Source organism: Falco peregrinus, chromosome 16 (assembly GCF_023634155.1).
Source record: "Falco peregrinus isolate bFalPer1 chromosome 16, bFalPer1.pri, whole genome shotgun sequence".
Classification (NCBI taxonomy): domain Eukaryota; kingdom Metazoa; phylum Chordata; class Aves; order Falconiformes; family Falconidae; genus Falco; species Falco peregrinus.
In genome coordinates, this window is record NC_073736.1 from 4,125,253 (window position 1) to 4,139,427 (window position 14,175).

The following is a 14,175-nucleotide window of genomic DNA, read 5'->3' on the forward strand; positions in this document are numbered from 1 at the left end:
GGAAGGATGCGCAGCCCCGGGAAGCAGACGGGCAAAGCTCAGCCCAGATGGCCCTTGGCCGTGCAGCAGCCTGGGGCTGACTCGGGAGCTCAAAGTCATCGCCCGAGCCCCGCTCTGCGCCTTCAGCCGCAGCTGGAAATGGCCTTTCGGCAGCTTGGCAGAAGGCGAGTTGAATGAAGGTGTGTTGGATTTCAAGTGACGTTGGCTGCAGAGCCGTGGGGCTAGAGGCGGTTAGCAGCGCGCTGGCACGTCCCCACCGCGGTGGTCCCAGGGACGGGACCGTGCTGGCAGAACTGAGGGGGTGGAGGGCTCTTGCGCAGCCCCAGAGGTGCCAGGCTGGGGAGGTGCCTGCCTCGCTTCTTGCTTTCAGTCGTGGCTGTCTCCAGCCGGGTCCGAGAGCCAGCTCTGCCAGCAGTCCGTCCTAGCCACACACACGCCGAGCACCACAGCTCAGCACCTGTGGGGTCCTGCGCCGGGGCCCCTCCTGCATGGGAGAGGTTTAGGGGGGTCAGTCTGCCCTCGCCTGCCTGGCCGGGAGAACGCCCCAGCAAAGAAGGCAATGGAGACTTTCCTGGAGACAAGCCGGTTCTGTCACCTTCCCTTTCAGACCTGTCCCTGTAAATCATCTGGATGGCTTTTTCCCCCCTAAACTAAACAAAACGTGGATGCTTAGCAGCCTGTCTCTGGGAAGGAGGTGCAGTCAGAAGGGACTTGCTCTAGATTTACCCTTGTGTAACAAGAAGCAGAATTTGGCCTGTTTCCTGGACTGGGAGGGTATGCAATATCCATCAGCTGAGCCGGGCACGTGAATAACGCTTATAGCATCTTCCCTCATCCTGAGGGATCCCAACAGCACATACAAATCTTCCAGGTGCACTCAGTGCTCCTTCTGCCACTTCTAGGACAGATCCTGAAGTCAGGATCAGGGTGTCCTGCATACCTGCTGGACATGAGAAGTGAAGGGAAAATGCTGCAAACGGCCAACTGTCAGGTGGAAAGGAAACCCTGGGAGCTAAGAGCTCAGCTGGTTTAAATCAACATCTGAACAGTGGTGCTGGTGGAGTAGCACCAATTTACACCGGCTGATTTGGCCCAGGGTGTTTTAAAACCCAGCCAATGCTTGCAGCTTCCACCACAGGCAGCCCAGGGGCACCTGAATAAAAGGGGCTCAGTCTTAATGCTGTGCTCCTCTGGAAGGATGGAGCCTCTCTCCTTGCAGTGGTGTTTACACCCTCCAGGGCAGTGTGCTGGCTCTGTGATCTGTAACTCCTTGTGTGATGGATGAGGTTTGTGTGCCTATCACAGGAGCATTTGCTCTGCAAGGTGAGTCTTGACTTGGGTAACAAGTCCAATTGCATGTGATGTTTTATAGCCAGAAATTACATAAACTGCTCTCCTAGCCTGCTGTGTTTTGAGTGTTCAAGCTGTTGGGGCCCCAAGCTCTTGCAGGCATCATATAGATTCATAATCAGTGCAAGTCCCACAACTTAAAAAGAAAACTCTATCCATGAACAGAAAAGAAACTTTTTTTTTAATTAGCATGAACTGAAGCTTGGAAGAAAACCCCCAACCTTCAACTGACTGAGGGTTTTGTTTACAGAAAATCAGATGATCCTGTTTTGAGCTTTTAAAACTGTTGTCATATTTTTAAGTGTTAGAGGCACTAAACGTTCTCTAAACAAACCTGTTCAAAACTGCCCCCACACACACCTCTTCCCCCATTTCTGAACTGCTCTCAGCCTGCTCCTGTTTCCTTATTTCTGCTCTGAGGAGGCTGCTGAAGCTGACCTGCTTTTGAAATATTTCAGTTTGGCCCAAACCAGCAATATTTTTTTTGTATTTACCCTCATTACTCGCTGAACTGCCTGTTTGGATCGCCTGGCTATTGAAGCATCTCAAAGTTTGTTATGGAAATCTTCATTTTAGTCCCACCGCAAACATTAACATTCAAGAGCAGCTTGGGGTGGGCGCCCAGCACTGTGCTGCCAGTCTGGAGCCCGCTGTTCCCAGCAAGGCAGGGAGGCTCAGAGGGTCAGGTCTTCCTCGCAGGCGGCATCGACACCTTCCACTAGCCTCTTCTTTTAAGTCTTGTTACGAAAAATATTGTGACCTTCCTTGGCCCATATTGCAGAACCTTCGTACCAAGTTTTCCCTGTCCTAAAACTGCAAGCGAAGCCCCTTTCTGCTCCTCCCGTGCTGTTACGGAGAGCAGTTGATCCCTGTCCTCATCACAGCAACCTTTTATACCGTAAGGCTGTTATCATCGGCCCTCCTTGCCCTTCCCCAAGCTAGACTAAACACACCCAGCTCCCTCAATCTCTCCTTGTGGCTTGTGTTTTCCAAACCTCTTATCATTTCTTTTCTGCTCGTCTTTGAACTCCCTCTAGCTCGCCGATGTCCCCCCTGCCAGGCGATGTGGGCTGGGTACCTGGCTGAGCCCCGCAGCATCCCCCCGTGCAGGCTCCCTCACCCTGGCTGCACTAGGCAATTGTTGGCTCGTATTGAGTTGGTGATCAGATATAAATCTCACTCCTCGTTGCGCGGCTGCCTTGCCAGCCTTTCATGAAAAAGTTATAGTTCGGCTTTCTGCTACTTATTCCCTGTCCCTTTGGCCTGGCTGCAGCTCATTAGGTCATTCATTCTTTTTATTGAGAAGGTTTTGAGCTCCAGTCCTGTCCCCCCAGGTGGCAGCCCCTCTCTGGGGTGTTCTCACAGACATTATACGTGTCCTCTCTGTGTGCAGCTTAACTCACCACCAAAAAACCCAGCCTGAGCTGAAGACTATGCCTCCTGCCCCAGCCTTGAAGTCCTTTCTGTTCGATAGCAGGTTGCTGATAACTCCTAGCATGGTTTCCCACCCAGCTGTGCCTTTGGGATGGTGATTTCATCGTGAGACCGTGTTACCTTTACTTATGAGAATACTGGGGAGGCTGCACCAAAGCCTTCCTGCAGCCAGCCTGCTGTGCCTGCTGCTCTCCTCGTTTCAGCCAGGCTGGCTGCCTGGGCGAAGAAAGAAATTGCCTTGACGCAGTATTCTAGACAAACCCATCTCCTCGCCATTATCTTCTAACTCCTTACAAATTGATTGCTTAATAATCTATTTGTGTATTTTTCTGAGTATCAATTTATTCTGACTAATCCCCACCCCCTTTAATCATAGATGTTATGATTGCCTTTCCCAGTCCTCCGGGAATTTAACATCTGACTTCCTATAGACACGAACCAATGGATCAGAGAGGGCTTTAGTCCCTCCTTGTGTACGAGTGGGGACCACCGAGGTTTCTCCAAGCCCGGCCTCACTTGGAGTGGTGACAGCATCTGAGGGGGAGTTTGTGCCTCCCCCTGCCCCAGCCTGGGGGTCCTGCGTGAAGAGCTGCCAGGGCAGATGCTGGGGCAGGGGCCCAGGGCTTGGCTGGGCTTTGGTGCGAGGGCATTGCTCCTGCCGAGGGATGGAGATGTGCCAGCCTCCCTCGCAGCAGACCTCTTCACAAGGCCAACTCGCTTCTGCTCTTTGCCATGCCCGTCATCTCACTGTGTCTCACAAAAGCAAACCCTGAGAAACCACTTTCTCCGCTCAGTGGGAATTTGGAGCTACTTGGTTCTTTTTCCAGCCCATAAAACGCCCAGTCCCCACCCTGGCTTGGTTCTCCTCCACCCCCTTTTAATTTCTGTGCAAAGGAAAGCCCTGTGTGAGATAGTGATTTAAAACCCAGAAGCCAACACTTTTCTTTTCAAACCTCGATATTTCATCTTTCCTCTAAGAAGGAAGGAAGCCCCTTTTGTTGAGTACACAGCCTGTAATTTCCCTGTCAGATCCTAGCGGCAGGTCAGTGTTGTGACTGACTGAGTGAGGATCGCTCCCTTAAGGGTAATTACACTAAATTTCCTTTTGAAGGACAGCTTTCTCTGGATATGATACAAGGAACCCGCTTTTTTCCATTCACTTAAATTCATGAATTCAGTGGCTGTCACCAAGTGTGCAGCGATCCGGGACTTACACCCCTTCCAGCTCCAGGGGGAAGCCTGAGGAGGTGGCGATGGGGACATGTGGCAGAGCCCCCACCGCATCCCCCATGGAGGGGCTGAGCTGGGATGGACCACGCTGAGGATGGGAGCTCATCGTGGATCCAGAGGACGGAAGAGGATCACAGAGCAACCTGGGCTTTCTCTGCCACCTCCATGCATCATTGTGATCTTCCCTTCCTTCCACCTGGGTGGCATCACAAGGCTTCATCCGTTACTTTCTGGCATCTCGATTGCTCCTGTGGGCTCACCCACCATGTGTCCAGGAGTCACTCATCAACAACAAACAGTTAAAAGGAAGAAAATAGGCTGGAAATATCAATGCACTTTGGTAACAATAAACCCTGCTTTTAATTTATGCTAATATGTAGGGTTGTGGTGACAGTAAGAACAAAATTACAGAGTGGCTTTCTAGCTGGTAATTATCCCTCCATTTTCGTTGCTCGGGAAGATGGACACACAATTATGCTCTCTTGCTGTATATTAATACGGATTCTTGACATCTTCAGCAGACCTGGAGCTGTCATCGGGCTTTTTGTCTACTTTAATTGAAAATTAATGGTTACTGTGTTACCACGGAAACCGTGGCAATGGACGCCAATAGCGCTCACATATCAAACAGGCACTGGTGGCATTGTCTGTCCGTGTTGACCTTGAAAGTTAAAAGAAAAACTTAAATTAAAAAAAAAAAAGGGGGGAGAGGGATAGGAAAGAAGGAAAAAGGGGGGGAAAAAAAAACCAAAACCAAACCCCTTGAAAACAGAGGGTTGGATACTGTGAATCAAGGGGAATGTGAAGGAAAAACTTGGTGGGGTTTGTGTCTTGACAGGGAAACAAGAGGGAGCTTCGAAATGAGAGTTGGAATGGTGAAGCGGAGAAGGATGTTTGAGTCTATAAACTATACGGGAGTCTCGCGAGCAGCTGCGTGGGGCTCTGCATCCTTGAGTCACTGTGCGAGCAAGGGGTATGTGCGGGGATGTTGGTGTAAACCACGACAAAAAGCTGCAAAGGAGCCCCAAGGAGGGGAGGGAGGAGGGTGGGCAGGATGGGGGGAAAGTTAATGGTCTATGTGAAGATAAGAGAGAAGGAAACAGAGGGGCCCGGGGGGGGGGGGGGGGGGGGGGGGGGAAGGCAAGAAAGGAGAGAAATAGGCTGAAGGGAAGAGAGTCCAGATTTGCTTTGACTGAAAATATCGCCTGGATGCGGATGGTTGCAGAGCCCGCAGATTAAAGCAGCCCTGCCAGTGCTCTGGAGAGTGTTTGGGGCCTGCCACCTCCTCCGGCTGCGCAGCACAGAGGGACCCTGCAGCCCCCTCCCTCCCCCAGAGATAAGAGCTGGGGGCGCGAAGGGGGACCCTGCTCCAGCGCCTGGGATCGCTCAGCTGTGGGGAGTGCTGGGGGGCTGAGCCCAGCCGGGGACACTCAGCCTGCTCCGCCTGGGTCAGAAGCGGGTGGGACTTTTTCTTCTTGGAAATGCAATTTTAGGGATGTTTTCCTTTCCCTAGCATCAAACTTGCGCTGTCTCCTCTCTTCCCCAGCTCACCCAGGGGAAACGCGGCAGGGGCTGCTCCGTGCCCTTTCGCAGGACTGCAGCTGGGGCAGGAGGACCTTGGGGCAGCCTTTGGGAAGGTGGACCTCCAGCCCTGCTTGCCAGGGTGCAAACACACCTTGGGGACAGGCTGAGGGAAGCAGAGCAAAGTTGTGACATTGAGTGTGGCACGTGGCTGGGTCTCGGTGACGTGGTGGAAAGCGAGCAGGGGCCAGGCAGCAGGGGTGGGCAGTGAGGGGCTCCCTGCCTGCGGTGGGTCCCAGTTGCCTGCACCAAAATGAGCTCCACAGCTCACCTGGCTTTCCCTCTTCCTTTCCTGCTCTCCTTGAGGTTCCCATGACCCGCGGTCCTGCTTTTAGCAAGGGCTGGAGCATGGGGAAAGGCGACTGCTCGGCATTCCCATGCGTAACAAAATGCCACCTTAGAGCAAAAGGATTTACAGCTGGTAAGAAAGTTGTCACCACCCCAGGTGTGCCTGCTTATGCGGCCTGGAAGGCAGGGACATCTTGGCCGAGAAGTGCTTGTGGAGAATAGAAATGGGAACAGTTTAATCAGGAAGCGAAACGATGAAATTTTAGAAACCCCTGTGAAAAGGTGAGTAATCCCCAGGTACCCACGGCTGCTCGGTGCTGCTCATTGCATCCTCCCATGGGATGCTGTTGGGTCTGCCCAGCCTCTCCCTGCTGCCGCTGGTCCAGCTGCACCAGGAACGTGCCTGCTGCATCCTCGCTGCCCTCACAAATGTCACTGTATGAAGCACCGAGGTGTACCCCAGCCCCTTCAGGAAGGCGACTGGGGGGCCTTTTACAGCCAGGAGCCTGTCCCTCGCCCAAGCAAACAAGAAGACAAACACAGCAGAGGCACGCCTGGAAGCCGGAGTCTTTTTTCATTTTCCCCGCATCCCTGATCCCAACCTTAATCCCCATTCTGAATCCTGTCAGCCCGGCTGTTCTAGCACTGACATTGCTGCAGGCGTCTTCTCTGCTGCCTTCCCTCAGATCTGCCTCCTCCTGGGACATCTAAAGAGGACTCCGAGATTTCTGTGTTACTGGATGATTCACTCCGTGCCCTCCAGCAAAGCGCCGGGGTTCCCCGGGGAAGACACAGGAGAGGGGGGACGGGGTTGTGATGCTTTGCTGGTGGATGCTCCAGCACGGGGGCTCGGGGCTGGTGTGTGGTGGCTGTGGGCTCTGGCCATCTCGAGGCGGGGGGAGCTGCCAAAAGCAAAGGATGGGCAAGGAAAGGGTGCTGGTGCCAGTGCCCAGTGGGGAAAATGAAACCATCACCACAGGATGGCATATACCAATTTTGCTGTCAGGTTGTTAAAATAATGATGCACTGGAGTAGTTTGCCCAACCCGCCATCGATCGGATGCTGTAAATGCTCAGTGATAGACACATCACCGGGCCAGGGGCTGCTGCGGGAGAGTGGCTCTGAAGGAGCCTGTCTGCCTTTCTGCTAGCCCACACATGCAGCCAGCCTCGGTGTGAGCAAGCCCATGACCTAGCTGGGGTGGGGATAGACTGCAGGAGAGCAAAGGGGTCTCCCTGGAGGGGGTCTCTCAGCCCTGCATCCAGAGGGACAGGTGCAATGAGCTCCCCTGTTTGTGTGATGCTGGGAGCAGATGCTCCTGGTGATGGTGCAGAGACCTGGGCGAAGCCCACCTTTGACCCTCCGAGAGGGGGGAAGGAAAAGAGGGGGGAAAAAAAGTCTTTAGGCTGAAATCTTCTTGCTCAGCTACGTCCAGCTGCAGCAACAGCACAGGGTCTGGATTGCTGCAGCGTTTGGGGGATTTCTGCCTCTGCGCCTCCGGAGCCTGGGTGGCACCAAATCCCGGATCCAAACACCTCTGCCTCTGTGCAGGTGGAATGCTGAGATTGTTCCATGACTGCGAGTCACAGGCTTCCCCTTCAGGCAGGTTTCCTCAATAAAAACTGGCCAAGCCGAACTGCAAACTCCCCAGTAGGCATCCCCCTTGGCTTTGGGAGAGATGAGGATTTCTCACACTCACCCTCAGGCTCTGCAGCCCCTTCCCCACCCCCCATCAGCTTCCAGCAGGGAAGTGGTGGGGTGGGACTGAGACTGGCAGCCCCCAGTACCCCTGATGTTGTAAGCCCCCAGGATACCCCAACTTCAACTTGTGCATTGCAGTAAGGAACTGAGCGGTGTCTTTAGGATGCTCAAGCTGGAAAAGAGGGGCAAAGCTCAGTTACAGGGTCAGGGTAGGGTCTGCCCCACTGCTGATGCCTATGGGGAGGGTCTGTCCCCCTGCTAAACCCCCCTGGGGCAGCTGGGACACCCCCAGGCACTGGCACCTTCTCTCCGTACTTTAATTGCCGTTGCTGCACACGCATCTGAGCGGGTGTTGGTGCAGTGGCATAAAGCTTTTACTGTGTTTTATGTGGGCACTTGCAATATAGGCTGTGGGTGGGTTGGTTTTTTTTATTCTGTATGTGGGGACTTTAACAGTACATGTTTGGATTTTATTACCCTGCGTACGTGGGGTTTATGACAGGAAAGGTGGGCATTTTAATGAACTGCTCAAGACACAGGAACAAGAATGGAAAGATGTTTTCGATGGCCCTTTAATAAATAACAAAGAACTCATCCATTTAAACATTGTAAGCAATAAAACCCATGTATACGTTGTTGAACATACATAGTTCCTGTGAAGTTAAAATCCGTTATTAAGCTATGTCCATTAGCCAGGCAAGAACAGCTTTACTTTTGGGGTTGGCAGTGCGTGATGCTGGAGGCTCTGAGGTCCCCAGGGCAGGACAGACCAGCACGAGGGTTGGTCCCTCGCGACTGAGCAGAGACTCTTTGGAGCAGCCCAGCAGCTCCTCTTTGAGCGCTGCGGTGCCACACAGCAAGTGCCAGGGTGGTAAAGAGGCAAGAACTGTCTATCCAGGACCATTCAGGCATTTTCTCCCCTGGGAAATTCCCCTCACTGCCCTGCCCTCTGCTCTTCCCGGCTCCCCGCGGGCAGAGCATCCCGGCCGGTTTGGGCACACGGCTGAGCCTGGCTGCCGTGGTGCCCTGGGGATGCTCCACCAGCTGCCCGGCTGGTGCCAAGGCGGTTGCATCGCCGAGCGAGCCCCGTGCCAAATCCCAGCGCTATCTTTCGGTTCAAGTTCTCCTGTTTTTTGAACACCCGCAGATGAACGTAAAGTGGGCTACGAACGCAGCCGAATCCTGCAGTAACCCGACGCGGGTCGGGGGGAGGGCTGGATTCCTGCAAGAGCCTGAAAATATCTTTCTTTTTTGAAATGTTTGTATAGCATGACTTGGCCGATTTACCTCATAATATCTCACGTTGGCCTAAAGCCGAGGGCATTAGCGAAACTGTGAGCCAGATAAATGATTCTAGCGCTTTTTCTTCTCCGTATCTGCTGTTACAATAAAAAAGGGCCTTTTCCATCCAACTGCCTCCCGTTAACCCAGGCGGTGCCGGGCGGCAGGAGCAAGGGGAGGCGGAGGCGGGGTGCGGAGGCGAACGAAGCCGGCAGGAGCAGGGGCCGGGTGTTTGCACAGCCAGGAGTGGAAAAAGCCATGGAGAGCCTTTATGCTTCCTGGCACGGCCGCCGTCCGGCATAGCTGCGGAGGTGGGGGCTGGAAGCCTGGAGACGTGAGATCTGTGGGTAGGAACGTTACCCAGGGGGAGATGGTTTGATGTTCCCATGCAATTGCATTAGATCCAGTTCCCAGCTGATGGACATCTTCTCCAGAGGCTGCAGACCCCTTCCAGATGCCATCTAGGTGGTCTCCAGGATAGCATCTGCAGCGGTGTTCAACAGGAGGCAAGAGGATTTGGGGTCATCATCTCCTGGCTGATGTGACCTGCAGCAGGAGGTGACGCAGGTGAGGAGGTGGCACGTCCCACATTGGCCAGGACAAGCCACCTGGGGCTGCAGGAGCTGCTGGGGGAAGCATCTGCATCTCCTTTGCAGAGCACAAGCCCCCTCTGCGCCAAGAGAGGTGTAACAAGGCATGTCGAAACCACCAGCGCTGCGCAGCAAAGGTTCAGTTTACAGAGGCAAAGGGGTTTTAATATGAAATAACCCCAATTAACCTGCAACAAATTCCCAGCCCTTATTTTTTTATGCTTGCGGGGAGAGAGGAGCAGGACCTGGAGGCCTGAGGAGTGGGTTTGAGCTGCTTGTGGAAGGCTGTAAAAATAGCTGGGGCAGGAAGGGGGTCGGGGGGACCAGTGGGGTCCATCTTCCCCCCATCTCCAGCTCAAGCCCCACAATGAGAGCTCGCTGTGACCTGAACTGAGAAAATACTGATTTTTACTCAGTTAAATTGCTTTAAAAAAGGACAACTCCATCAATACGACGTGTGTTCAAACACTCAGTGTACAGTTCGGGCATGGAGCTGCGGTATTTTTTCTGGGACTGTGGTGGCTCCATTCTGGGTCACTTTTCAGCATTTGGGTGAATTTGAGCACAGTTTTGACAACAATCTGGCTGGTGGGACCTCACCTCCGAGACCTGGAGGATGCTGGTGCAGCCAGTGACGTGCCAGCCTCCCCCCAAACCAGCTGCTTCCGTGTATCACTAGAGCACACGCAGCAGCCAGCGAAGCAAAGTGCTGTGCAAACGCCTGTGTCACGCAATTGCACGTGTGTGCGTGTGCAGGGCTGGGGGAGCAGAGGATGATTCTCTCCCTTTCAGGCACGCCGGGATTATTACACACAAAACCTCTGCAGAAATGGTTTTCGTACGTTTTCAAAAGTAATCGGCCGTATGAGGAGGTGTATTTGCTAAATTTAATTGCGGTAATTCAAACACAGCGAAGGGCTTTGGGATTCTGGTTGTAGAGATTAGGTATCATAGCTAACATCGTGTACACGCCGTGATTACACACTCCGTAACAGGACCTGGACCCCGTCGAAGGCAGGCGGAGCGATGGGTCAGTGGGTCTTGTTTCAGGAGGTCTGTGTGAGGGAGATATGATACTGGGTGCGATTTCAGGATGAAGGGGCACATTCAGCGCCGGCACAGCACCCCCAAAGCCCAGGGCAGTGCATCGGGCAGGGACGCTGGGAATCGGCACCACTCGGGCTCTTACACCCACCCAACCACTGCTGCATCTGCACCCAGGTACCTGATTCGGCTTCTGGGATTTACACCACAATTAATTGCCTGTTTCCTTGGTGTTGGGATTGGGCTCTGGAGAGAGCCCAAGTGCGGGATCGGGATGAGCCGAGCTCCCCGGCACACCCCGTTTGGCCTGGGCTAGGTGTGCACCTCCCCGAACGTTGGTGACCTCATGCCGCAGACATGGATGAGGTCACTTGGATAATTGCTCTCCCGAAACGATGTATCTTGCGGGAAGAGGATGTTATGAAGCCGGAGAACTTGCTAGGGCAAAAAAATACACTGCACGCCCCTGGCCAAGAGTGCTCCGAGGGGAAACTCATCGGCAGAGCATGCCAAGACCTCCGAACAACAGGCTGCCGGCTCCGGGGGCATGGCAGGAGAAGAGACACCGGCAGGCGAGATGCAGCGCTGGGGGAAGCCAGGGGGATAATTGCAGGAGGAAGATGTGGGGTACCTGGCGGGGAGGGAGAGGGGTCCTGCAGGGACCTGCCCTCCCCAGGGCACACGCGGCGGGCGGGCAGAGCGGGGTGCACGCACCGAGCTCTCCCATCACCAGCCCCGGCTGCGCAGGGCGCTGCAAGAGCTTTTCCTCGGGGAAGGAGCTGTGCTCATCGGAGATCTCCTTTGCCTGCCAGGCCGCCTCCTTCCCCTCACCAGCTCCTTCTCCCCCAGTTAAAACTCCGCTTCTGCCACTCTGGAACAGATCGGTGCGGGTGCCCGGGGTGCTTGGCTCTGCCGCTGCATGTTCGCTGCCTGGAGGAAACCTCTGCAACACATCGTGCCTCAGTTTCCCCAGCTGCAAACCAGCAGGAGCGATGCTCTGTCACCCTTGCAAAGCGCTCAGAGAGCCTTGCTTGCAAAAATGTCCCAGTTATCGCTCACCTAGCCCTCCTTTCCTTTGCCAGGGAAAACTCCAAAGGTTTTATCCTCCCGTACAAAGTTGTTGCAGCCCGCGAGACACGCAGGCTCAGGTCTTCTCGCAGACCTCGCTCAGGGTGGTGTTCCTTCGCCAGCCTGTTTTCAGCTGTTTCTTCTCCCTGTAGCCCCGTGACAGGTATTTGAAAAGAAGCTGAGAATAGTCCTATCAAACCTTCACAGTTATTGGGACAAGCCAGACTTTAAGGAGACTGAAATGAGTGAGTTTCACAGGCAAACAAACAGAATTACTTTTGTCACTGCACCAGGAAAAAAAAAAAAAAAAAAAAAAAAGTTGGGAAAAAAATAGCCGCTCTATGGAAAAAATCAACTCTTTCCTGAATAAAGCAGAAAAAAATGCTGCTGTATTGAGCTGTGACATATGGTTACACAAATAGAAACCACAGAGGGGAAAATCATGTTTTCTCTTTCATTATTTATCACTCTCTAACTGTCTCCAGCTGGGTGAGTAAACAGCCTCATTGGGCTGTAATGAGAACAGCCTGCTGCCACTGTGCTCCGGGCTGCCGGAGCCTGCTGGTGCACAGCGCGCGTGCGAGCGTGCGAGCCGGCGTGTGACACGCCAGGCCTCGCCTGCTGCTCACCCCGCCGCCCCTCGTGGCATCGCCACCCGCGCTGCGGTCCAGCGGGATGCAGGCACGTGGCGCCGGCACCCGCAGCATCCTCCCTTCGGCAAGCGCTAACTAGGTGCAGGCTCCGAGTTCAATTAAGCAGGCTGCTCCCGGTTATTGTTCAGGGGAATTATGTGCCCAATTTCCCCCCTGAGCCACCTTGCAAATTGACTCCTAAGTGTCCCGTGAAATAGCTGCATAATTTGCACATTGGAGGAGCTGCAGCAAGAGCGGGGCTGAGAGCTGGGTGCTTTGCTTCCTTCTCCACCTCCATCGTTTTTAGCCGGTTTTATCGCTTGCTTTCGCCCTCCCTGCGTCTCTCACAGGGTTTAACCGCAGGGCCCATGGGTTCTGCGGCTCGCGGAATGCATCTGCCCTCCTGTCCCGTCTTGAACGGCTCCAAAAAGTGAAGATTTGCAGCTCTTCCCTCCCTGGGGACCAGACCTGAGGCCACGGTCCTTTCCCACACCCAGAGCCCTGGTCCCTTCCCGGGAGCCCCAGGGAGGAGCGTGTGTAGATGCACGGCAGCTGGCCCCCGCCTCCCCAGTTTTCCCATTTGCTTTACTGGGGGGGATCAGACTTTAAGATTCAGATCCCCCCTGATTAGGGCAGGCTTTGGATTAGGCTCTGAATTAGGTCAGGGTATGGGATGTTTCAGCCTCCCAGTTGCTTTTGTCTTTCCATCCTGCATCTTTCCCAGGGCACAGTGGAACTGGAGGCTCCCTGGCCAACGCGCAGCTCGTGCATGTGAACCAAAGGGCAAGTTACACACGTGAGACGGGCACAACCACCACGGCCCAGCTTCGAGCAGCCCCCGTCCCTCCCCGGTCCTTGCACCCAGGACCCTGGGGAAGGTGCAGTCACCGCAGGCACTGCGTAGCACGGAGGCACCGCGTCCATCTGAGCCTTCCAGGGGAGAAAGGTCTTAGCTAAGAGCCAGAAAGTCCTTGAGCATCGGCAGCGGTGACAAGTGATTTCCCATGAAGATTAACCCATTTCTCAAGTCGAGAACGGCAGCCGTCCCCTCTGCGCCGAGCAGCGTTTTGAGCGGTGCCGAGTCCTTCCAACAAATGAAAAACTATTAGTAAACGGAAGCATTTTTAATGAAAACTGACCCAATTTTGAATGGCACTTCTCCTCCCACCTCAGGAATAGTCTGTGCCAGAGTTTGAGTGAAATTAGGTCATTGTTGAACAAAGGTCATGAAAGAACATGAAAAGCTTTTCAATGGGAAACCCCAGTTTTTATGGCTTTTTGTGGAAATCCCCTCCCCAATAAAGCCGTAAACAAAGTGACAAAAAATTGCATGGAGCAAATCATCCCTGTATTTATCCATTATGCCCAACTGGGTGCAGTTAAAAAATCCAGTTTGAACCAACTGCAGATTTCACCCTTTCTGAACTTGCAGTGATTTTTGGGAAGGAAAAAAAAAAGAACCTGGAGAGAACCTGACTTTTTTTCCTGCTAAAACTTTGCATACTTCAAACCTGGCCATTGCAGCCTTCCTGCAGGACTGGGATTTGGGTGTATGTCCCAAGGGAGCTCGGGGAGGGGGGGGGAGAGCAGGGAGGGCTTGGGCTGCGCCTCTGATTCAGCCCTGCACATGCTCCCATCCCATTGACTTAGCACTTAAACAGCCGCCTTGCTGAATCAAAGCCCTCTTACAGTAAATACTCACTTAGCTTTCACAATCGCCATGGATGATCTAATCCCTGCCCCTTTCCCTGGGAAAGGATTGCAGAAGCAGCTCCTTTCTGCAGAAAACCAGTGCAGATGAGTGCCCGATTCGGAATCCTTGGGAAACTTGCACAAATAAGTAAATAGATGTGAAAGTTTGGGGTCAGGCTCGCCCAGGAAAGTTTTCCAGAGCGCAAAGGATAGCTGAAGGGGTCTCCTGTGGGATTATGGCCCTGCGATGCCCGCTCAGGCACAGACGCATCCGATTGTCAGGT